At 37.8% G+C, this 27500-nt stretch overlaps 1 protein-coding gene across 3 annotated transcripts in view; it reads left to right on the top strand.

Annotated features, from left to right (window-relative positions):
* Positions 1–27500, top strand: part of LOC135222690 (uncharacterized) — a 341671-nt gene that overhangs the window by 258221 nt on the left and 55950 nt on the right. The gene's annotated exons all lie outside the window — the stretch shown is intronic.

Below are 27500 nucleotides of genomic sequence, written 5' to 3'. Positions count from 1 at the left end.
GCTTCGGTTCATGTTAGTGGTATATTCCTTTGATTTTTCATATTTATGGGTACAATCTTTGTTTCTTTTCATAAATATAGTTCATACTTGTCATGAAATATGTTTTATTTTTCTGTATTCTCTTCGCTTCGTCCTCTTAATCTATACTCTGTTTTTTTCCATCTGTCCATCCGCCTGTGGTGTTTATGCATGGTAACACTACGTCCCTGGCTTTAAATATTATCCGATTCCGAATATCAACGGTGTAATTCGCATACAGTAAATTATTAAAACACTTTTCAGTTGCAAATGTACACCAATATATCCTTTTATTTACCTAAAACTTACACATAGCGCAACTATTTAGATCCTGGGACGCAGTGTTACCATGCGTGACGACCACAGGCGGATGGACAGATGGAAAAAAACAGAGTATAGTTAATAACAATGGCTACACGACACTTACGTTCATAGCATAAAGTTATTCACTTTTAGTTTTCTGTAGCAGAAAACTATTTAGATGGGTATTTGTCTGTCCGTCCGCACTTAATTCCGTCCTCGAGCAGATCTTCAAAACCACTGATTCTAGAGGGCTGCAAATTGGGATGCTGATCTCCATCCTCCGATCTTCAAACATCAAATTGCAGCCCCTCTGGCCTCAGAAGATTATATTTGATTTAAGGTTAACTTTCGCCATGTTCGCGTGTCTGGCACAGCTATATGGGTGCCAATAGCACAGCCCTCACCTGACCGTAGCTGAAGGTTTCGTGGGGCTGCGGCTGAAAGTTTCATAGGCCGTGGGTGAGAGTTTCATACAGCATTTTAAGTTGTACAGAAAACTCGATGCCCAATATTTCGTTTATTAATTTTTGATAGTGTATATACTGCAAGATTTCCATTTGGGAAAATGCTCCCTTTTGAAAGTCGTGACAATTTTCTCCATTTTGTATAGTATTGCTTGAAGGCTTTTGCACTTGTGAAATAAGCGGCCGATTTCTGTACGGTTAGTTTTCATTCATGGATTTATTGTGCATCTGAGGCTTAATTATATACCAGTTCATTTTTCAGCATCAATTTCATATTGATTATCTAGTTTGATCACAGTAAAAATAAAATTAATTTATATACAAAGCCTCATAAATTTTCAGGATCCCATTAAAAGAAAGAAAGAAAGAAAGAAAATTTTATATATATTATATATATCTATATATATATATATATATATATATATATATATATATATATAAACCTCATAAATATCGAGGGTCCCATTAAAAATAAAAATAAAAACTATATAGAAAGACTCATAAATTACCAGAACTCATTTTCTCTTCAAGAGTGCCTCAATTTCATTATTCTATAACCCCGTAAAAAGAAAAAAAATCGTTTAAAACAGAAGGTCCTAGATAAAAGGCTTTTTCCCCTTATCATGAATAAAACCTTTATATTTTTTCCGGTCTAATTTGCATTCTTATCATCAAAAGATGGAGCCTAATTGAGTACGAGCGGCCTGGCATTCATTCCATTTGTGTAGTTATAATACTATGGCAGAATATATTGCACATTTGAATATATCTCCCAAAAACCTTGATCAGCGTATACCTGCTTAATGAGATTTTCATATTTCATGATTGATGAAAATGCTGTGTTGCCGGAGTGTGGGGTAATTTGATTACGACCAGCGCTCTGCGACAGTCATTGCTGGAATAACATCTGAATTACTCGTGGAATGAAAGAAAAAGCTTTATTTTTATAAAGGGGATATTCCTCTATGCCTTCTTCCTTATATTCACAGTTATAGAATTATCATTTTTACTCGGCTCCCAGTGTACCGAATGCGCCGATGTTTATTGGAGCAATGATTATTCATCGCGATCGTAACTAAATACGTAACTTCATTTACGCCGTTCTATTCCATAACAGTGTCTTCTCCGTGAATAAATGACAGTCGTATGTCATTATGGGATATGTTGCGGTTTGTATAGTTAACACAGCTCGCATAGCGATGCGTTGCCCTGCCAGCTCTTAATGTATTAATATGGTTGGAAAGCATGTTTTGGTACAATTGGGCTTGATAAACTATTATGTGCTGAACACCCCTCCTTCCTCTCTCTCTCTCTCTCTCTCTCCTCTCTCTCGTCTCTCTCTCTCTCTCTCTCTCTCTCACATATATATATATATATATATATATATATATATATATATATATATATATATATATATATATATATATATATATATATAGCGAATACCACAGGAAAATGATAGTCAGAAATCTAGCGCTTTCGTCTTTACTAAGACATTGTCAAGGAACGAATGAAATAACAATGGGAGCGAAAGGTCTCAGGTACACACAAGATCAAGAATACCAGATGGTTAATTTGGTTCAAAAGGGTAAAAATTAAAGAGATAATCCAGGATTATCGGATATCACACGGTCACAAACCTAAACATAGATTTAGCACATAGATTTAACCCTAACCGAAATTACAAAGTATCCTTACAGTCCAAAACATGTAAAAACTGAATATATTAATTTTGTTGCTTATATTTATCTACAACTTTTTTCATTATGAAGGTATCAAGTTTAAATAAACCAAGACTTAAATTTAGAAATACACAAGAAAGAATGTGACTTCAAGAGTGCGGCTTTTCTTAATATACGTCATTACTGAATATGATTAAGTTTACGGATTTTTAAAAAATATGTCATAATAGTTTAATTTTGATATATTAAAAAGGAAACAGCTGAAATGAAGCTTATACTCACACTGCTTTGGTCATTTTATGCTGGTTTGAATACAAATGTTATTACGGGCTTATACCTACCACTAATTAAGCGTATCAGAGTTTTCATCTCTCTCTCTCTCTCTCTCTCTCTCTCTCTCTCTCTCTCTCTCTCTCTCTCTCTCTCTCTCTCTCTCTCAACGCCAAAATATTTTACTTGGCTTCGTTTGTCTATCTTAAAAAAAAAAGTGTTTTACATCCAATTTTTCATCATGACAGTTATTTTCGATTATTTATGATATATAATTCGTGTTGTATTGTTTATAATTTATTTACGATCTTTATAAGGAATTGATTATTTGTTTTTCATTTCACGTAAAATGGGCAGAAATTGTCATTTCAGTGGTAATTCGTGTTGTATTGTTTATAATTTATTTACGATCTTTATAAGGAATTGATTGTTTGTTTTTCATTTCACCTAGAATGGGTGAAAAGTGTCATTTTTGTGGTAAAATTTTCCCTTTGGTATTTACTTAAATATTTTTTTCATTATTAATTTAGTTTGTTTGATCGAGTTTCTGGGTATTCCCCTTGATTATGAGTCTCGAAGGTTGTGGTTGATTACTTATAGTCTCTCTCTCTCTCTCTCTCTCTCTCTCTCTCTCTCTCTCTCTCTTCTCTCTCTCTCTCTCTCTCAACGCCAAAATATTTTACTTGGCTTCGTTTGTATATCTTAAAAAAAAGTTTTTTACATCCAATTTTTCATCATGACAGTTATTTTCGATTATTTATGATATATAATTCGTGTTGTATTGTTTATAATTTATTTACGATCTTTATAAGGAATTGATTATTTGTTTTTCATTTCACGTAAAATGGGTTAAAAGTGTCATTTCTGTGGTAAAAATTTTCCCTTTCGTATTTACTTAAATATTTTTTATTATTAATTTAGTTTGTTTGATCGAGTTTCTGGGTATTCCCTTTTTTTTTTTTTTTTTGATTATGAGTCTCGAGGGAGGGTTGTGGGTTGATAACTATAGGTCTCTCTCTCTCTCTCTCTCTCTCTCTCTCTCTCTCTCTCATGAATAGACTTTTTTTTCACCTTCTTTGGTAGAGGCATCAAGAGTTTATGCTAGGAGGCATCCTTTTGTTTTTGTTTACACTTAAGAGAGAGAGAGAGAGAGAGAGAGAGAGAGAGAGAGAGAGAGAGAGAAGGCATCTTTTTTGTTATTGGTTACAATTCACAGAGTGAGGGAGAGCGAGAGAGAGAGAGAGATAGGAGTCACCCATTTGCTTTTGGCTTTTGTTTATACTCTGGAGAGAGAGAGAGAGAGAGAGAGAGAGAGAGAGAGAGAGACCTTTGAGGGGGGTATATACAGTACCATCGACCATCACCCCTCCCCTCCCCTCCCCTTCTTAAAGGTACTCAAAAGTTTAGAACCAGTTCTCGCCACATTTTATCTGGTGGGTCGTATCGATCTTTCTGTTCGTGTGTTCTTTTTAAAGTGAGTGTTTTACGTTCTCACAAACAATGCATTCTCTTGTCTTCGTGTTTTTTTTTTTAGGTGAGGGAGTATTTTTCCGTATCTGGATATCTTGATTAGTCCCATAGAACCGTTACTTCGTTATTTATTTGTATTTAGGGTTGCTGAATTTGGTGGGATGTCTTATCTTATCCTTTGTTATTATGGATTTTGTGTCTTGAATTTTTTGTATGAATGGAAGTTTCTCGCGTATACATGTATATGTATGTAAGTATGTATGTATATATGTATGTATGTAGGGTTTTGGCTGAATTTCTCATTATAGGCACGTTAGGTGGGTCTGTTCAGAAAACAGCTGGGTCCTTAAGTTCGAGACGCTGGTCGATAGAAATTACTGTCATCAATTAACTTTCATGATTGGTTACTCGTATTCAGGACGCCCAAAGTACTTGGCTGTATTTTATTATACCCAGTAAACGGAAAAGGACGTTAGTGTTAGAAATGAATATTGAGGAAATGTCAAGGTTTTTTTACGTATAAGTTTGTAGATTTAATTACAGGCTATATAGCTGGAAAAGCTTGCATATTATCGACGAGTTGTCTGCCGCTCATTTTTTCATTGGAAATATACATGCAAAGTGAATCATCAGTGGTCAAGTTATGTAAAGTTACCTAATACATGAATATATATTTTTACCTAATATATTTTCCACGTTCGAAAAAAGCCAGGATTGACTTTCTCGTGAATATTTTATGAGAAGCATCGCTTTTTGGCCGGGTTGGTGTTTACGTTTTGGTGTCATTGGTGCTCTTGTCCTTTAGGGTCCTCTCTCTCTCTCTCTCTCTCTCTCTCTCTCTCTCTCTCTCTCTCTCTCTCTCTCTCTCTCCTCTCTCTCTCTCTCTCTTCTCTTTCCTCTCCAACTCCATTGCTTTCAGTCTCTTCCTTTGATACTATTCACGACGTGTTTGTTTCTATTTCGTTCTATGTCTCTCATTTTAATCCTCTCTCTCTCTCTCTCTCTCTCTCTCTCTCTCTCTCTCTCTCTCTCTCTCTCTCTCTGTTCAAAACTGTCTTCCTCTTGTATGCATATTCTGTTATGCATCACGAATTTTGTCATTTTCAAAGAGAGCGCCAATTGCCTTCTCTTTGATTATCGATTCTGAACCTGGGTAGGTTTTGGGAGCACTGGGATAACTGTAGGTGTTCTCAACAGTTTAATATAGTACAGAGTACAGTATTACTCGTTTTCCATTGTGTCCTGCTTGTCTATAAAGAAACATTTCAATGAGCATGAAGTCGTCTTGGTGTGATGTGTATAGTCATTATTATTATTATTATTATTATTATTATTATTATTATTAGTATTATTACTAGCAAACTGACCCATCTACGATGGGTGATAAAATACGGGTGCAGAAGTGAAAAATTTATTTGGACTATTTGTTCAGCAATATTAAAATAAGGGCGATTTTTATACATACCTACTACTGAACCTCTTTGTACACAAATTATCAGTTTGTCCACAACTTAATTTCAAGTTGGCAGAGTCAGTTGCTCTGCTCATCGCCACATACAGTTGGCCATGCGTGAACATGGGTGATGGCAGAAACACACCAACACGATCCAAAGTCTGGCCCTGCGACTTGTTTGCAGTGAATGAGAAGGCCAGGTTGATGGGAAACTGCCTGCGCCGTAACTGGAACGGAAACTGGTTGTCCGAAGGCATCAGAGAAATCCGGGGGATGAACAGACGTTTGCTGGTGTGAGGGCCCGTTGCTATCACTGCTTCGGTGACGTGGGAGTTTAGCTCCAAATGGTGTACCTCGTTCCGTTGCAATGTCCATTGGCAGGATCAAAATTCCGAAGCAACACTACCGGGCAGTACTTCTTCAACGTTATTTTGTGCACTGGCAGTTCCGATGGATTTAAGTTATTCAAAAAATCTTGCGGATATTGATGATAATTTTCATCTTCTATTGTGTCCGAGCTGAAATATTCGCGACTTTCTCCGGGAAATTGTACAGAAATTATGTATGAAAAATCGTAAAGTAACTAAGTCTGCGGAAATGACCAGCCTCGTTTCACGGCCAGAAACAGCTCCGTTTCAGGGAATCCCTTCTCACCCCACCCCCAACAAAAGAGGGGGGTAGGTTGGATGAAACCCCATTACAAACCATCTTAGGGGTCCCCACCATAACCCTGCCAAGTTTCATGCCCATCTGACCAGCCGTTTGGCCGTGATTGAATGACAGACAGACAGACATTACGCCCATTATAGTATTATAGTATGATTATAGACATTCGTGTGGAACGCCATGGAGGCACTTGAACTTATCTCATAAACTTTCACAAAACAGACCGCGCATAAGTGAATATAAACAAAGCAGTCAAATTATAGCCGGTATCAGTAAATTTGTAAATAAATAGAAAAATCCTTAAAAAGATAGGGGGCGTTGGTAAAAGTAAACAATAAAAGTAAGAGGATGAATGTGTTGAAGTAAGTTTTTTTTCCCTTTTTTTTCTCCGGAATTTGGTCTTTCTGTAACACAGACCAGTCACTGTTCTTCTCAGAGTTTCTTGAGGTAGGAAACACGTGGTGCACTGTAGGCATTACTTCAGGTTCTTTGCAGTGTGCCTCCGGCCACTATTTGCAACCCCTTTCGATCCCTCTACCGTACCTCCTTTCATATTCTCTTTCTTCCCTCTTACTTTCCACTCTCTCCTAACATTTGATTCGTAGTGCAAGTGCGAGGTTTTCCTCCTGTTACTCCTTCCAAACCTTTTACTATCAATTTCCGTTTCAGCCCTGATTGACCTCTTAGGTGCCAGTGCTTGGCCTTTGGCCTAAATTCTTTATTCGATTCAATTCTTTGGGATGATGCTGGCAATCGATATGACGAAACAGACTCTTCCTCAAGGTGGTCATTTTGAACCAAAGTTTGTACTACAGGTAACTAATATATCTTTAATTATGTTCCTTCAGATAACGAAGCTGTGTAGACTTGTTCCTGCCCAGGTTGTATTCATGTACAAGCAGCCCACCTTTAGGATCGTTCGAATGAGCAAAATATTGAAGGAGAATTCCACCATTAGGTTATATTATAGAAAAAAACTTGTCCTCGCTTTGTTTGGGTGAGCTAAATGTTGAAAGTTTCCTTCATTGTGGTAACGACCGTATTCCCTTAAGGTGGGTATTATATGTTTCCCTTACGATGGCAAGTACATGTTCTCTTACTTTAATAATTCCATGATTCCTGGAGAATCCAGTTATCCATTTCGGCTCCCTAGTTCCCCATCAGAGACTTCATCCGTAGAAAACGGAAAACTATAAATTATCAATTCCATTCGCTACACCCTACCAATTGAGGGGAATAGTTCCTTAATTCCTCTAGAGCAGAATTCCCTATTCCTTCTGATTCCCCCCCCCCCCCCCCCCCCCCCCACCCGCCCCCCCCCCCCCCGTAGTGGTCAACTCAAGAAATTGCTTATCGTAGCTAGCTTTTAATTTCATTAAGAAAGCAATCCCCTAGCTCCCCATTTTGGCCGCGCGCGAGCGCGCGCACACACACACACACACGCACATACACACACACACACACACAAAAGGGACGCCATATCTTAGAAACTAACCATAGAATCTTCTTGAAAATAATCTCATTTTGTTTCCAACACCCAAAGTACACCTTGAATATAATCTCCTTATGTTTCCTAAATCCAAATTAACTACGGTTTTATCCTTGGAACTAACCTAACTTAACCTAATCTAACCTAACTTAGGGGCATGGCAAAAAAAACCGGGGCTGGTGCAATGCTAGTATACATCTCTCTCTCTCTCTCTCTCCACCTCCGTAGCGTCTCACACGCAAAGAAGCTCCCTTTGCGAGACACTACTATAGAAAACTACACGTAGTAGCAAATGAAAAACCCGAGAAAACATTAAAAACCATTTAGCTCGGCGATTCGCAACCCCCACTCCCCTACCCCGCCATTCCTTGGATATCTAATGCTACTTTTTCTTTCCTCTTAAAAAAAAAAAAAAAAAAAAAAAGTTTAATCATTGCTGCTGAATTGTCAGGGATAGTAGAATGGAAGGGACTGGGCGAGAGAGAGAGAGAGAGAGAGAGAGAGAGAGAGAGAGAGAGAGAGAGAGAGAGAGTTTGCCCCCTTTTTTTTTCTTTTTTTGAGGCGTATGGATGGTACGGTTCCGTCTGTTCTTTGTAGTAAGTCGCTCTGTTGTACTCCAGCGATTCGTTGCCACATTTCTTTAACTAGCAAATTAGTGGGGGGGGGGGGGGGGGGGGGGGGGGGGGGGGAGGGGGCGGTGTTAGGATGAAACCCCATTATAAACCATCTCAGGGGTCCCCACTATAACCCTGCCAAGTTTCATGCTTTCGGACCAGCCGTTTGGCCGTGATTGAGTGACAGACGGACTGAGAGACATAACGCGCCCTTATAGTAAGATTTTACTTCCCTTGGTTCTTCCCCAAAATTTTCTGCAAAAAAAATACACTGTTCAATTTTAGATGAAACTCGAACGAATAGTACTTGTCTCATTTATATATATATATATATATGATATATATATATATGATATATATATATATATATATATGTATATACATATGTATAATTTTTTGCTGGAAACCTCGAGGTCATGACTATGTATAGAACGGCAGAACACGGCGTAAAAATGGTCTAGTTACATGTCTCAAGTTCCGGTCGGAGGGTTGTGGGGGTTGGGGGGAGGGTTGGGAAGGAGTTGGTCTTAGGTAACGATTGTATCCTGGGTAATGGGGAGAGGGGGAAGTGGAAGGGCTACCCGAGACTCTTGGCCTGTTTTGCATATTGATTACAGGAGAAATTGTAGTAGTAGTAGTAGGGGTCCTGTTACTACCTAGTTGGTCCTCCCTCCCTCCTTCCCTAACCCACCGTTTTCCATCCTCCATCATTCATTCCATTCCATTTCCTTACCCCCCCCCCCCCCCCCCCCCCCTTTCCCCCGCCCCCCCCCCCCCCCCCCCACGAAAGTCGTCATCCCCCTCCTCTTTCCCCCGGATTCTCTTATCTACCTTTTTCGTTTCCGACTCTAATCGTTCCTCGTCCCTTTTGAGTAATCAGCTGAATGAGAGTCTGCTATGGACGGGTTCGTTCGTCTCGTTTTTTTTTTTTTTCTTTAAATGTTGAGGTCATTAGATAGTTTTTCAAAAACCAGAGGTTAGTGTATTTTAAGATGTATGTTAAAACGTGGGGATTTGCTGATTTTTTTAGAAGGTTTATTACAACATAGAGATTTTGGTTTTTTTTTTAGATGCTTTGTTAAAACAGACGTTTGCGGTTTTTTGAGATGGTTTGTTAAAACGTAGAGGTTTGAGGTTATTAGGTGGTTCAAAACCCAGAGGTTAGTGTATTTTAAGATGTTTGTTAAAACAAGTGGAGATTTGCTTGTTTTTAGAAGGTTCGTTAGAACGTATAGATTTTTCGTCTTTTTTTTGCTTTGTTAAAACATAGCAGTCAGCGGGGTTTTTTTTCAGGTGGTTTGTTAAATTTAGAGCTTTGTCGTAAGGTAACATGGCAGTTGGCGACTCATATAGATTAACAATTCGACATGTTCATCTGTAACATATTATATACTTAATATTGTTGGGCTCTGTTCAACTGATGAAAATACCTATTACTAGCTTGGTAAATCGATCAGTGAAATCATATCGCATGAATTAACTTCTTATGTATATATATATATATATATATATATATATATATATATATATATATATATATATATATATATATATATATATAGTACCTGCGTGACCACTCGACACTTCGGCGTTTATCCCAGTATTGGATATTATTAGCATTATTAGTGATATTGCTGAATAGATTTACTGAACAGTAGCATCAATTTGTAGGAAATCCGTATACATACATACATACATACATATATATATATGTATATATATATATATATATATATATTATATATATATATATCTATATATATATATATATATATATAGGATTTACTACAAATTAATGCTACTGTTCGGTAAATCTATTCAGGAATTTAACTAATATAATGATGATAATATCCAATACTGAGATATACTATTTTGTTTCTCATATGGGACGTGGAAGCTCTCGTCCTCCCATTGGTCAGTCTGACGGAGATTGTTGTTGTTGTTGTTGTTGTTGTTCGTGATGGAGTGGAAGATGAGAATACTCGAGCAGTTTTCCATCTTATCATATACCTGGCTTAGTCCTCTAAGAGAGAGAGAGAGAGAGAGAGAGAGAGAGAGAGAGAGAGAGAGAGAGAGTTCGCTATTACCTGTCAGCCAGTTCCGGTTACAATTGTGATTGTAAGGTGGATAGCGGTGGTTGCCGAGAGATGGGAAATGAAAGGAAGGGGGAGGGGGGATATATTATCCATCCCCCTCCTCCCCCCTCGTAGATTTTTGTCGAGTGTGTTTTGTTCCGGTCTGGTGCCTTGAGACAAAGGGATTGGAAATGGCATCGGCTGCCTGTGTCGTCTCGTCGTATTGTTCGCTCAGTCGAGTATCTTCTTCTTCTTCTTCGTCTCCTCCAAGGGTTTACCTTCGTTTTCTTCCTTTGTCCGTCCGACTCGTCCAGGACTGATCGCGTGTGTGTCCTGTCAGGTTGCCGTTCGTCTGTCTGTCGCGGCTTCACGTATTGAACCTGTTCAGTCGAGTCTTATCCGTTTCTGAAGGGTAGTAACGTGGCGCTGGTATGAGTGGTGATAGCAGTTGTCTACTCTTTTTAATAAGAAAGAGAATTTGATGGCGAGATAAAGTGAAGGAAGAGATGGAGAGGAGATGTTTGGTGGAGGATAAGATGCCTTTGATAGAAGGCAGTGGAGGAGAAGACGCATCAGGCAACCGACCCCTTAATGTAGGGATAACGGTGGGGAAGATCTCTTCTTTCTGTATTTCCCTTTACCTCCACTTACTTCTTCCTAATGAATGCTGTATTCTTTGGAAGCTTGAATTTCAAGTCAGTGACCCCTGTGATAAGCTTGTTCCATATAAATAGGGGTCGTTTTTTTTATAATAATAATAATCTGTTAAATATGTTTATCTTGTGCGAAGAGATATGAAATATTCAGCCACATGTTCTCATTTTATCCATGTTTTAATAAAATGATTAAACTACAACTGGTCGCATTGTAAGGCAGAGAAAACTGTGTCGAATACGGAAAGCATTAAACCACCTCTTTGAATGGGGAAGAATATAAGAACTTATGAACGCAGGTATATTATTGCCTTTCTAAACAACGATGACTTTAAAACACCACTGGGCAGAATTCCAATTCTCATTTTTGCAAAGAGTTTGTAGTATTCACAGTCAGGTTTTACTTTGGCTTCCCCGTTAATTTTCATAGGAATGTAGTTGCTCCTCACTGAGAGTGTATTTAGACCAAAATTCCTGCACATTAACGCAATTGCCAGGTAATCAGATTTACGTAGGGTTATCTAGGTGCTCAGTGCCCGAGCTTACACAAGAACCTACCTTCCGAAGGGGCCCTTTGCCGTCAGTATTACTTTAAGCTCTTTGCAATGTCTCTTCGTCTCCTAACTGCAACCCCTTCCATTCCTTTTACTGTACCTCCGTTCCCCTTCTTTCTTCCATCTTATTTTCCCATCCTCTCATAGCAATTGTTTCATAGAGCAATTTCGAGGTTTTCCCTCCATTACGCATTTAAAAACTCCTTACTCTCAATTTAGCTTCAGTGCTGAATGGCCTCGTAGGTCCCAGCTCTTGTCCTTTGGCTTAGATTTTAGATTCCTTTATGAATACGTATGTGTTTAATTGCGTTTTCACGTCCGGGTATTGCGTAAGGATATTTTTCCGTAATGTTTTCCAGAAAGATCATTTCCGTTTCTGCTCTTCGGCCACCGAAGTATCACTGGTGAATTCATCCCCCGTTCATTTTGACAAGAGAGCGATTCGCAAGCCTCATTTCTCCTGACATTTAAAAAGACCAGGCTAGTCTGCCATAAAACCACGCGTCCTGAGAGAGAGAGAGAGAGAGAGAGAGAGAGAGAGAGAGAGAGAGAGAGACCCTGATACCTCTGACATTTGTGCTTGAGTTGTATTTTTGTGTTTATTATTATTTTGCCGCATTTGTCTTTCTTTGTTTCGTAGTATTGGTCTCGTTTCGCTGTTAAACTGTTACGCTGATTGGCTAGTGATAAACATTGTATGTATTTTCTAAGATTCTGATAAGATTAGTTTAAAGAAATAATGATACACTGCAAAGTAGCTCATACGGTTAACGAAAGAGTTAAATATTTCTTACTCTTAGGATCTCTCTCTCTCTCTCTCTCTCTCTCTCTCTCTCTCTCTCTCTCTCTCTCATTAAGGACGACGGCTGCCTCGGAGTTCTTTCCCTTTGATGGATGTCAGTAACTGACGACTGATGACCATAGTAGATTCACATCAACCGTGCATTCGATGTCTAGGCCAGTCTCTTATGACGCTCCTGATTAGCTGTTGATAAGCCAATCACAGGGCTGGAAGCTCTCAGTCTCTTTCTCGAGAGTTCATAGGCTGCATGTATGCTCCACCTCTGCTGAGGGATACGTCTTTCAGGAGAGGTCGAACATACATCCTGCCTATGTGAACTCTCTCGAGAGACTGAGAGTTTCCAGCCCTGTGATTGGCTTATGAACAGCCAATCAGGAGCGTCGTAAGGGACGGGCCTAGACGTCAAATGCACGGTTGATGTGAATCTACTATAGTTTCAACATCTCCCACACGACTGAAAGGTTTTTTACTTGAAATTGGCTTGCAGGCAGAGCATCATGCTTTTTATGTGTTGCGCAAAGTAAGATCATCTGTCTGTCTGTCTGTACCTTGTCATATGCAACGATAGCGATCACAACCATAATTAGCTGTCATTCGGGAGGCTGTTTGTGCTTCACAACAGCATCTTGTTGGGAGAAAATGTGGGAGCTATCTGCTTCGCAAGAGCCATAATGGCGTTCCTCTTCGACATTTCCTCAGCTCGAATGATCTCGGAGGGACGCTTGTCGTCGAAAGTTGGTATGGGGCATGCATTGCTTTAGCAATGCAGGCATGCTTGCTGTTTTGATTTCTCCCTCTCCCTTCCAGGACGTTGATTCATATCCGTTACCGTTGAGAGAGAGAGAGAGAGAGAGAGAGAGAGAGAGAGAGAGAGAGAGAGAGAGAGAGAGCGTGTCTTACTAGTTCGTCGTCTTTAATTCTAGTGCTTATGTTGGCAGCCGCACTTCAATACCTGCATATTAATGGTTGTGCTTTGATTAATGTTTATGTACGTCCCTCCTCTAATGACCATAATTTATTACACGTTCTCCAATAGATCCAAACTGCATTTTGGAGGACTTTCTTCAACAGCTGTGTGTGTGATGGCAGTGATTAATCATTTTATAGATATTTTTAGTGGCTTTGCTATGTAGGCGTGTTGGTTGTCACGCTTTGATAACCTTATGTTAATGGTTCTCCTTGAATTTCTCCGTTATGAATATTGTTATGGAGTAGCTGCTCTGTATCACTTGGTCAGACTTCTATGCTAGAGAAATTTAAAGCAAGACGATGTTAAAGGAGTTGGACGACTACCTCGGAAGAAATCAAATGGAACAGACTAAAAGAAGGCAGAAAACTCATAAAAGAAACTTCGAAGAACTCAAGATACGCTCTACATTTGGTTATGCAAATCGCACTGTAGGCAGATATACCTAGGGGATGGCAACTTTAATGGCATGGGATTCGTATATCAGCAAAATGGCTGATTTGACAACAGCCGCTTTTGTATAAATGTTTGATGTATGTGCATTGTAATCACTTTTGCCAAATCAGGTGCTATTCTTTCTAAATGTTATCATTTTAGTTACTGTCATTGTTAGTATTATTTTCATCTTCTTCTTCTTCTTCTTCTTCTCCCAAAAGTTCACCTCACGCAATATGCTTTTGAACTACGCAAAAGCACTGGATAACTACGCGAGTTTGTTGAAAGAACAGTTGTGTTAGGGGTAACTTCCCTGAATACTGTTATAAGTGATGGGGGAAACTGTAATGTGTTGTTTAAATGTATGGAAATATGCTCTCTCTCTCTCATATGTACAAACTTCGGAATCATAATAAAGTGTATATTATATATATATATATATATATATATATATATATATATTATCTGTATATATAATATACATATATATATATATATATATATATATATATATATATATATATATTATATATTACATATATATATATATATATATATATATATATATATATATATATATATAAAAACATATGGGTAAATAAATTCTTCTGTTAAAGCAGGATACGTCTCAAGTGTAAAAGTCCCTTTAAAACCACTGTCTTAAAACTAAGGACTATATTTCCACCGAAATGTAATCTTTAGTTTTAAACCAGTGTTTTAATGGGCCTTTTATACATGATTATATATATATATATATATATATATATATATATATATGCATTATATATATATGTATATGTATATATTTGGTAATATTCCAATTCTCAGTAAAGATTCCGGAATGAGGTCTTATTGTACTGACCTAAGAATTCCTCCCTGGAAGGTAATAATGATTCAGTGTCACATAACCTCCTGTCGGCGGTGGCATAATGATTTGAGCTGAATATAAGCGTCGTGTATTTGCAGATTACATATTGGGAATATTTAAGTGTTATAATGTATAACATACCTTCGTTACTTGGTGCGGTGATTGATGAACTTCGATTCATGTGGTTGATGATTGCCAGCTGATTTAAGTCGTTAACGGTGATTGATGGTTAATTTATTTGGCTGATTGTGATTAGTGGTTGAATCTTCTGGTTGAGGGTGATTTGGATTAAATCACGTTTTTTATAATGGTTGATTTATACAGGTAATTGCAGTCTATTGTTGAGTAGTTATGCTGACGAAGGCCTGTGACTCAATCGTGTGGTCGACTGTGATTTGTGATTGAATGTGGATTTTGACGTTGATTGATTAGCACAGGAGAATGTTATTAATACGTGACTTCGTAGTAGTAAAATCATGTGGTATCTATTCAGGCTTGTTGATTGAGGTTGGTAAATTCATATGGCAGATGGAAACTGTCTGACAGTTGCTGGTATATATTGTCAAGTCTTTCATGAGTGCCTTAAGTAGACTCATGTTTTCTCAAGTGGGTAGATGAAAATTAAACCATCTTTAAAAGCTGAGGTTGGATGGTGGCATTGCAAGACGCCATGTCAGCTAGATGTGTTTCATTCTATATCAGTTTCTCCTTGACGAAAGGATTTGTAGCTGCCAGAAATAAGGCAACCAAATATGGTCTCAGAAATTTCCGCATAAAATAGAATTCAAATGAATAAAACAGTGGTCAGGTAGTAGTTATTACTGAAGTCAAGAATGAAATCGTCTAGCAAAACAGTGTTCAGGTAAATAGTTATGACTGAAGTCAAGAATGAAATTTTCTAGCAAAACAATGCTCAGGTAAATAGTTGTTACTGAAGTCAAGAATAAATTTTCTAGCAAAACAGTGCTCAGGTACATAGTTATGATTGAAATCAAGAATTAAATCTTCTAGCAAAGCATTACTCAGGTAAATAGTTATGACTGAACTCAAGAATGAAACCATTTAGCAAAACAGTGCTCAGGTACGTAGTTATAATTGAAATCTGTATAACGCGGCACACAAATTGTGAATGAAAGTCCTCATATCGCAAACACTGTATGCAAAGCGATTTTTAAATGTGAAGTGATTTATGAATGGACTGCAGCTACTGGGATGGCGTGTGACCGGTGTCAGGTGCAGCTGATAGTGAAACATGCTCTTGGATTATGCGAAGCCTAATGTAAACACGCGAAGAGACTGGTTGCAGGCAAATATGCGAAAATACTTCTTGCGTTTGAATGGTATTTGAGGTTTCGTTCTCTCCATGGAAGTGAATTTGGTTTCGTCTGACCAATTTATATATTGCGATGTGATGAGTTCTTTATAAAGCGATTCATTCGTATTGCCGTTATATACTTTTTTATTGCTAGTGTTTTTTGTTTGTCTCTTGCAGTAGTGTATATATATATATATATATATATATATATATATATATGTATATGTATGTATGTATGTATGTATGTATATGTATATATATATATATATATATATATATATATATATATGTATATATATATATATATATATGTATGTATGATATATATATATATATATATATATATATATATATATATATATATATATATATATATATATATGTATGTATGTATGTGTGTATATATATATATATATATATATATATATGTATGTATATATATATATATATATATATATATATATATATATATATATATATATATATATATATATATTGTAGTGCTTTCTTTCACTAATGGCTGTTCACTTCTGTGTAAACATATTTTGAACCTGCTGCTAATTTAGAGATGATAATGTTGATTATTGAATTGTTTTAGTTTTCACTTATTTTATTTATTTTTATTTATTACTGACGTATCAATTACGACTCTGGTTACATTTACTGATTCACCTATTGCATGGAGTGAGAAGGAAACTGCAATAAATTATTCTTTTCCATTTCATATAAACGATTTTCGAGAGCATACTGTAATATAGTTATGAAGTTTTTCAAATTTGTTGTGATTTTGTGATGGAAGGAACTTATGATCTCTTGAAATACATATTACATTAAGGACAACGGATTCAAGTTTCACTTGCTTTTGTTGATCTTTTCTCATTGCTTCATTTATTACTGAATTCAATATTATGTGATTAGATATATACAATCAAAATTATGTATAATTGCTGCTTATGCATTTATACATGAAATGAGATATGGATGTGATGAGTGCGTTTACTCGGTTATAGTGCATATATTAATTTTATTATTGAAGAATGTTTACAGATGCCATATTTGTCATTGTATATTTGTGTCCCATACAATCAACTGGTCTTGGGTTTTATGCTGAATACTAAATAGGCCTAAAGGAAGAGCGTAAGATATATAAAGTAGGTTACATTTATCAATTAAAAAAAAGGCTTAAGCTAGCCTGAGAGAGTGAGTGTCTATTGATTGATTGATTGTGTGTGATGTGACATAAATCTGGAGTGGTCTGAAGATGACCCGGGTCATCTCAATAACCTCGATATGAACAACAACGCTCGCTCTCTCTCTCTCTCTCTCTCTCTCTCTCTCTCTCTCTCTCTCTCTCTCTCTCTCTCTCTCTCAGAATTTTTCATGCCCTCCAAATACGTGATTTCAACATTTTATATATTTGTACGCGTGTTTAGCTTGTGTTTTTTATTTATCTGTCAAAGTAAGTTCTAATATATAGTATTAACAGGGTGTAGTTTTCAGTGCATACTAGTTTTTTCTAGGTTCTAATTACCAACGGAGAAGACTATGTAAAATATTATCTATGTTCTCTCCGGCGATATTGGGCTATCGGGTGATTTCTTCCTTAGTGATTATTATTATCTTAATAAACATTTCTTGGACGAAACCCAGTGATATGGTTAAAACCCTTAGTTCGTAGCCTCAGAGTCATCTCTACTGTTCGTAAGCAATTTTAGGAATTCTAGTTTTGACTGTTCTCTGTAATTTAGTTTGAAGTCCAGAGCCTCATTAAATTCACCGATGAATATTTTAAATTAGGTCTTGGTAGTTTTAGCTTGAGTTTTTCCTTCACTGCATCGTGTTTCGTTCTTGTGTTTGTAAATAAAGTTCGGCAGACTTGTTTCGAAATTCTAATATGTTTATTAATCTGAATTGGAGCTTTTCATGCGTTATATTGTTTTTTAGTAGTTTTAGACATTAAATTTTACCAAATACATCAGTTTTTGTCGTTATGCTAGTAAATAGTAATAGAGGGAATTATTATAGATATTTTTCTTAATACTGTGTGTTAATTGCATGTATTCTAAGTTGGTTTGGAATTATCTTTTACGGTCGTTCAACTCGTATCCTTTCAGAATTCTCCGCTCAGAATTGTCCTACAATAATTTATCTGAATTCTCCTTTCAGAATTCTCCATTCAGAATTTTCCGTTCAGAATTCACCGTTCAGAATTGTCTATCACATTTTTACAATTTATCAGAATTCTCCTTTCAGAATTCTCCGTTCAGAATTCTCCTTTCAGAATTGTCCGTTCAGAATTCTCCTTTCAGAATTCTCCGTTCAGAATTCTTCCTTTCAGAATTCTCCTTTTAGAATTCTCCTTTCAGAATTCTTCTTTCAGAATTATCCTGTCAGAATTCTCTTACCAGAATTATCCTGTCTGAATTCTCCTTTATTCAGAATTCTCCGTTTAGAATTCAGTCAGAGTTCTCCGTTTAGAATTCTCCTTTCAGAATTCTCCTTTCAGAATTATCCGTTTAGAAGTCTCCTTCCAGAATTCTCCCTTCAGAACCTATCAGAATAGTCCTCACTGGAGGCGCGATGCGCAACTTCACACCAGTTCTCAACCGTGAAAAGGAGGTCAGGGGGAAAAGGTCAGGTCGAGGTCACGCGGCGCGAACTTGGCAATGATTCGCGAATCGATGAAGCAAGATTTTATCGAAAGCGCTGCTTCGGCGGTTTCATTGTTTCGGGTCCTGGCCTCCGAAGGTTAGAGGCGAGAGGCGCCGCTCCAGTTTCCAGTTTCCAGTTAAAGATGGATTCTGGACGATGTCATGAGGTGTTGGTTGGTCAGCAGTTCCAGATGGAATCCGGGCGACTGATGGCCTTTTGTCAGGCGTTTAAGATTGAATCTGATTGAGTGTTGAGGAGACTGGTCGCTGATTTGCTGTTGCGTCTGGTCAGTAGTGAAAGATGATCTCTGATTGATGGTTAAAGAGACTATCTAGTCTGTAATTAAGATTGGACTCTGATCTGTAATTGAGAAATGCTTCGTTTTATTCGTAAAGGATGATGTTTGGTAGATAGTTTAGATATAGTAGCTAGTCAGCAGTTAGAAATGTAATTTAGTCTTCTGTTAAGATGTTATCTTTTAATTGTTAAAGACAGCATCTAGGCTGGTGTTAAGGCTTTTATCTGGTCAGTGGTTTGAGATGGAATCGTATCCGTGAATTATATCGAAATTTGTTGGGATTGTGTTCATTCTTGTCGATTTACTGAAGATGATATCAATGGAAATTTTATATGGTTTAAGACAGTCTGGTTATTAGTTAATGACAGGCTGTTAAAAGTTAAATATTGAATTAGGTTGGTTGCCAGTAAGTGAGCCAGGATTATGGTTATTTTTGGATTCTGGCCAATAGCTAGTCAAAGAATGACGTGTTTGTCAGTAGCAATACTATAGAGTAATATCTGGATGGGAGTTGACGATTAAGTCTTCAAGGTGCTGTGCTTAATTATGCTTTGTGGCGCCAGAGATGTTAAAGTAAAAGGGTAAAAGTGGGTGCAGCTAGGGGACGAAGGGACGCTGCAGACAACATTTAGTAATGCCTACAGTGCACCATGTGAGGTTCCAAACGGTATTAACCCCGTAGGGGTTGGTTTCTATCTACTTTACCTTCGTCCCTTTTGGGCTATGCTTCCTAGCTTTCCAACTTCTTTAACTTTAACATTCCTCAACTTTTCACCTCTTAATTGAAAAACAAATGAGTGGTGTCAATAAAGTAAGTTCCAATAACTATAATAATTGTGATGATAACATCGCATCGGAATTATCAGTGACTAATGGCTGGTAGGGCTCGCTTATTTCGCTGTCATTGTGCTGTTGAATCTCCGCGTGGGAGGCTGTGATTGAACGTCCCACGCAGTCGTAAAGTTGGCCATATTATCGGGACAGCCTTGATGGCCTATCTCTGGAGGGCCATCCAACTTTTTTTTTTTTCTCCGCTCTCGTCCTCTTCCTATGCAGAGGAGAATATTCCCTCCCCTCTCATCTCACTCTCCTCTTTCTGTTCTCATATCCGTCACCACCACTACATCCTCCTCCTCCTCCTCCTCCTCCTCGCTCTTGTAGGTAATAGAATGAAGTGTACTTAAAGGCAACGCTGGAGTGAGATGCTCAAGATACCTCCATTGTTAACATTGGACTTGCTATGGGACAGAATCCTCTTGAGAGACTGCTAGTTTTGTGAAGGGATGGGCCGTTTGATGGAACAGGGGGGTGGAGTGGACTATGTCGCCCTACGCTTCCAAACCCAAAAGGGAAAGGTACTTTATGATTTGATTATATAGATGAATGTTAATTAAAGTGTCCTTGACGATAATAGGATGTCATGTTAAAGTTGACAGACGTTTTATATTATGTAAACTTGATGTTTTATTGTATCGATGTTTAGTTAATTCAGGAGAATACAGGATTTATACTGAAGATGATTCGGCAATTAATTATACACTATGTTGTCGTAACTCGGTGTGTTAATTGTGAAGTTTTGAGCGCATGGACTCGTCCGTGTCTGACTGACTTCCCGGGAGCTGGGAAAGGTGAGTTGAATGGTCCCCTCTGATTGGAATTCCCGGAAAACATACCTCTGGTCTAATGCGATTCTATGACCGAAGGCGAAATGATCGGATTAGGGAGATGCGACCTGATTCCGCGACGGAAGGGGACCTTTGCCCCATTCCCTGTCCTCTCTCTCTCTCTCTCTCTCTCTCTCTCTCTCTCTCTCTCTCTCTCTCTGGTGGACCTTTCCCATTCCTTGTCATCTCTCTCTCTCTCCCTCTCCCACACTATCAAAAGGATATTGCACAAATAGAGAGTGTACAAAGGTCCTTTACAGCTAGAATAGAAGAAGTTAAGGACCTTGACTACTGGGAAAGACTACAATCCTTAAAATTATAATAGTTCTGAGAAATGGAGAAGAGAACGCTACATGATAATTCAGGCATGGAAACAGATAGAAGGAATAGCCGAAAACATCATGGAGCTAAAAATATCAGAAAGAGCGAGGAGAGGTAGATTAATAGTGCCCAAAACTTTACCAGGAAGAATAAGGAAAGCACACCACAGGACATTAATCCACTACGCACCAGCATCGATAATGCAGCGTCTATTCAATGCGTTGCCAGCTCATCTGAGGAATATATCAGGAGTGAGCGTAGATGTGTTTAAGAATAAGCTTGACAAATATCTAAACTGCATCCCAGACCATCCAAGATTGGAAGATGCAAAATATACCGGAAGATGTACTAGCAACTCTCTGGTAGACATTAGAGGTGCCTCACACTGAGGGACCTGGGGCAACCCGAACAAGATGTAAGGTCTGTAAGGTCTGTAAGGTCTCTCTATGGACCGTTCCCATTCCTTGTTCTCTCTCTCTCTCTCTCTCTCTCTCTCTCTCTCTCTCTCTCTCTCTATGGTCAATTTTTAATGATTGAGGTTTTTTTTTATTTTATATTTTGTATATTTGTCCGTAACTACAGTGTGTTGAAATTCCCTAATTGTTTATGACCCAGCCAGTTTAATTGATGGATTTGAAGGAAACTACTTCCAAATGTGTAGAACGACTGCCGTGCTTGTTGAGTGTGGTTGAACCAGAGATGGAATTGGGTGAATGAACCCAAACAGGTGTGTGCGGGCCGGTGGCATTAATGATTCACGATGGGTGGGTCTCTCGTGTGGTAGGAGGGGGGGGGGGGGGGAAGTGGGGGGGGGGGGGGGGGGTTCGGGATGGGGAGTGGATAGTGGATAGTAAGGTATGGTTAAGAGGTTTCGAGGATAGTTTGGGGTTGGAAAGGGGTTTGGGTTGAATGATCAAGACTGCTGAATTTCAATGAAACGTTCCAAGGTGTGGTGGCCAAGGTGCTTTTACGGATGTGCCGTGAGCGGTGACTGAAGTGTATTTTTGGTTGTTCCGCTTTTTTGTTTTCTTTTTTTTCGATGGCTTTCATTTCAAGCAGTCACCGTCGTTGTGTTGTTATGTAAAACGCAGGTGTATCGAATTCAAAAGCTGCGTTGGCCTGCTTTCAATCTGTTTCTAAAACGGGAAAAATTTATCTCAAAACTTGCAAAATTCGCATACGTCAAATTGCATTTACTCTCTCTCTCTCTCTCTCTCTCTCTCTCTCTCTCTCTCTCTCTCTCTCTCTCTCTCTTCGTGAGTAAGCCAGAATGATTATTACCCTCTGCGTCACCTGAACGTATACCTGAAACACCTGTCTCATCACCAACTGCGAGTCTTGGCACCTGTCATTTCAGCAAAATGATTTGGGAACCGTTTATTCTATGATTAATTTCGTATTTCGTGGGGAAGTATACCACCCAAGTACCCGGTTTTACATGGACGCCCCGCAGCATATTTTCCCCGGGCGGGAATGGTGGTGGGGGGGGGGGGGGGGGGGGGGGGGGACCAAATCTTAATACATACATGGATAGCTTCCGGTATCTCGCAGACGAACACTTTTGACCCTTTGGACTAGCTGGCTAATTTCAAAAAGTATTTATCAGCGCCAGTATTTCATTAATGAATGAATCAATTATCAAATTTAAGTGAAGCTAGATGCGATAAGGGAAAAATGCAGAAAGTTACATTTTATATATATTATAATATATATCTATATATATATATATAGTATATATATTATATAATATGTATGTATGATGTATGTATTATGTATGTATATATATAAATATATATATTTATTTAATATATATATATAATATATATAGATATATAGATTATATATAATAATTATATATATAATAAAGAGAGAGTAGAGAGAGAGAGAGAGAGAGAGAGAGAGAGAGAGAGAGAGAGATTTTTTTCGGGATTTCAGGGGGCGTTTTGGGGGGCGGCAAGTAAGGGCACCCATGCAGTTTTTTCATGATTTTTGGCTCAAGCAAAGTGCTGAAGCGTTCTCCAGATTCTCAGGTTAATCCAAAGTCTGTCCACTTAAACATTTAAAATTGTAAGCCTCTTACTCATCCAGGAGTGCCTCAGTGGCCTGGTCGGTTTGGTCTTGGCCCGCCACCTCGGTGGCCGCGAGTTCGATTCTCGAGCATTCCATTGAGGGGTCAGAGATGTGTATTTCTGGCGATAGAAGTTCACTCTCGACGTGGTTCGGAAGTCACGTGAAGCCGTTGGTCCCGTTGCTGAATAACCACTGGTTTCATGCAACGTAAAATCACCTTACAAACAAACAAACAAACAAACAAACGTTATTCATCCATTATCCCAGACCTGTAGGTTTTGACTTGGTTCCAGTATTTTTATTTATTTATTTATATATTTATTTATTTATTTATTTTTTGCCACTGAACGAGTAGAAAAAGGCTAGAGCGCAGTTGCTTTTGTGTGGAAATCAGGAATCTTATGTAAACATAGCCTGAGGTAACTGAGAGAGATCTGATACTGGCAAAAGCCGAATGATTTTGAGAAAGTCATCTGGGAAGTACCCCAGGAAATGTAGTAGTAACTTGCGGCCGGGAAATTTAAGATCACTATTTCTATTATTGTTTTCACTTGCTTAAACATATCTTAGTCCATTTTTAAGAATAACCTACTTAGTAAAATCGAATTTGGGCAGATCCACTGATTTGTGGTACTTGAGAACGGAAATGCCGTGATATTTAAAAAGCGAAAGAATGGTTGCAATATTAATGTGAATACCAGAGAATTTTTTTATTTATTTTTTTGAAGGGCTGTTAATGAACCCTCTGAATAAGAACATAAAGTCGTGGATGGTTTCTGCATAATAAGAATTAATCATGATTCAGCGGTAGGTTCTTATCTCCAATATTTACTTTCGCTTGTTAATATAAAATGCGATCTCGTGTACGTAATCTCTCTCGTGCATAAATTATTCTTTTATTAAAAAGAAAGAAATATTTTCGCGACTATTTTTATATAATTAGTGCTTATGATCGATGTTTGTGTCATTAATTACCTTCTAGCTGTTGTGCAGAGGCATTCTTTCTATGGTGTTTTCAGTGTATTTTTTATTTGTATACTGTATATGACCAACAGCTGAAATAATGAATTATTATTAATTAGTTAAAAATATTATTATTATTATTATTATTATTATTATTATTATTATTATTATTTTGCTCTATCACAGTCCTCCAATTCGACTGGGTGGTATTTATAGTGTGGGGTTCCGGGTTGCATCCTGCCTCCTTAGGAGTCCATCACTTTTCTTACTATGTGCGCCGTTTCTAGGATCACACTCTTCTGCATGAGTCCTGGAGCTCCTTCAGCGTCTAGTTTTTCTAGATTCCTTTTCAGGGATCTTGGGATCGTGCCTAGTGCTCCTATGATTATGGGTACGATTTCCACTGGCATATCCCATATTCTTCTTATTTCTGTTTTCAGATCTTGATACTTATCCATCTTATCCCTCTCTTTCTCTTCAACTCTGGTGTTATTATTATTATTATTCTATTATTATTATTATTATTATTATTATTATTATTTATTATTATTATTATTATTAGAAAGTTCTTATCGTTTTTTATTCCATGTAGTCCGTAGGAATTTTAATTAGAATATATTTTTTTAGAAGCATATTGTTTAATCTCTTTAAAAGGCCATATTTTGATATATATATTCATTATAAAGGACGTCACGGTTGGAAAAACACGAGCTTCAATTTTTTTTTCTTTTTTTTTTTTTTTTTTGCGAAATGGAAAGTTGTTTATTGGAAAGTTACTCATGCCCGGCCTAATGTGTTTTCACGGTTGTTTGGCGATATATCGTAAACACGGTTTTATATGCTTGCGAATGGAAAAATCCTTCCATATTTATACCTTTACGACCGGGGGATGCTTGTTGGTTCCTGATCTCGTATGTTGATGCTTCTGTGTTTTCGAGAATGCTTGTGTATTCATGCTTGCATATTTGTTTGGCTTTTATGCATGCATTCTTTCCGTGATTGAACATCGTTCCGTAAAGATAAGGGCCCCGTGAAAGCAAAGTTATTTTACTTTCGTTTCACTAGGAGGATGTTTGCATATGCATTTTTATGCGTTTATGCTTGGAGAACGCGTTTATATCCTTACTTTGATATTGGAGAATGTATTCTCACAGAAACTTTACACGTGTCTTCTATACGTATTTGAATTACTTTGAATTACTGAGTGATTACCTTTGTCACGATTGTTTCACAGTGAAAGATATATAGAAAAATATATTACGTATGTATGCTAAATGTTTATATGATGACAAGCCTCAAGTTTTTAGGTATGTTTGTGTATGGGGTTTACGTGACTCGCCTCATGTTTGCTTATTTCTTTTTTAGTTGGAGAATGTTATTATGAAATACTGGTCTCATACGGTTTGTATGTGTGTGTATATCTAGCGATGAGGATGACTCGTTGATGTACGTATGTTTGTTATTTAAAATGACCCCCAATATATGACAAACTTCTTATGTAGTATTTTATGTGTGTGTATATATATATATATATATATATATAATATATATATATATAATATATAGTATAATTATATATATATATATATACGAGCTACAAATGTCCTTTAATATCTACCTTGGAATTGATATATTTTCATATATGTAAACCGAGAGGACGAAATTATTATCAACTAAAAAATTCCCCTTCGGTTTACGTAAATGAAAATATATCAATTCCGAAGTAGAGCGAATTAGATATTAAAGGACATATGTAGCTCGAATAATTTATATGAATCACTGTGATGTGATATATGTGTGTGTGTGAGGTTATTTATATTTAGAATAACGCGCCAAACTATATCAGGTACGTAACGTGTACGCTGCGAATGGCTATTGACTTTGTCCGTATATGTGTACGACAATCGTTCAGGACGACCCCCCACACCCCCCCCCCCCCCCACCCCCTGCACCCTCCCAAAACTCCCAATTCCAAGAAGCCCCCCAATGTGAGGTAACTTTGTCGAAGTTTCTTCCATATTAAAATGGATATCTGGCCCAGAATTGGACGACATTCCGCCGGTCCTCGTAAGCGGGAGTTACGACCCCAATTTATCAGCGCCTGCCGGAGCTCGGCGTCCTTTTGGTATTATGCCGCCGTTTTGGCACTGCCTTTTTCATACCCCACCCCAACCCCCCTTCGCCTCTCATTTTTTTTTTCCCACCAATAATGAAGTTGCTGCAGCTGGCACTGTTTTCGCCTGCAATGAAGAAGCACTGTTGCAGTTGCTTCTGTAATGGATACGCTGTGAATATCAAAGGTTATTTCTCTCTCTCTCTCTCTCTCTCTCTCTCTCTCTCTCTCTCTCTTTTCAAAAGTTCCTTTAGTCCTGGAATCACGGGCGAGATTTCGCTTTGCTTCTCCTTTCTGGAATTGAGAGTTCAAAGTCGGACGAGAGAGAGAGAGAGAGAGAGAGAGAGAGAGAGAGAGAGAGAGAGAGAGAGAGGTGGTGGTACAAGTACGGTAATAGGAATTACGTCCGTCGGTCTTCACGCAGTCAAGGCCAAGCGAATCCCGTTGGTTAGCGAATAGACGTTTTAAGATACAGGTTAGCCAGGGAGAATAGAAAGAGAGTAAAGAGTAAGTGGAAGAAACGCCTGAAAGGGTTCTCCCTCCTTAAGGTAGAAAACGGGAATTCTTAATGATGTCAATTCCGACTCGCCACCATAAGGGTAGTGGTTGTGGGAGGGAGCGGGGGTTTGTTTGGGGTGGGGGGGGGGGGAGTAGGTGGAGGAATCTGGGTCCACGTCTTAAGGATGTAGAAACAAGACTCGTGGAGTAGAGTTGACGGTGGAGTTTAATTGACAAAAAAAAGGAGTAAAAAAAAATCCGTAAGAATAAAATAAACAGAAGGAAAAAGACGGGAGGCGAATACTATGGTTGAAGAGAAAGTCCTTCTCTCTGTCTCCTCTCTCTCCTCTCTCTCCTCTCTCTCTCTCTCTCTCTCTCTCTTTCTCTCTCTCTTTATCCGAATTATTGATAAGCAGAACTGAATTTTTCTAGAAATAAAATATCATTTCGCAACATTACTTACGTATATACATATATTTGTAATATACATATATATATATATATATATATATATATATATATATATATATATATAATGTGTGTGTATCATGCATACATACACATATGACAGACATAACCACCTTTACAGTAGAGTCGCTATCAACTTACATCTCTCTTTGCTGGTCGAGTTGGGTTAAAGTCACTTGCTCTATTGTTTTTAAACCTGGTCATGGTTCGAATCCCGGCCCAGAAACACTCTTGAATTATAACTTCCCCTTTGGGTGTAAGTTATACCTAAACTAGAGAATTCGGTAATGAACGCTACTTTTGACTATATATATTATATATATATATATATATATATGATTATATATATATATAT

The sequence above is a fragment of the Macrobrachium nipponense genome, chromosome 8 (genome assembly GCF_015104395.2).
Source record: "Macrobrachium nipponense isolate FS-2020 chromosome 8, ASM1510439v2, whole genome shotgun sequence".
Taxonomy (NCBI): Eukaryota; Metazoa; Arthropoda; class Malacostraca; order Decapoda; family Palaemonidae; genus Macrobrachium; species Macrobrachium nipponense.
The sequence above is the reverse complement of the archived record's forward strand: the minus strand, read 5'-3'. Positions and strand labels throughout refer to the sequence as shown.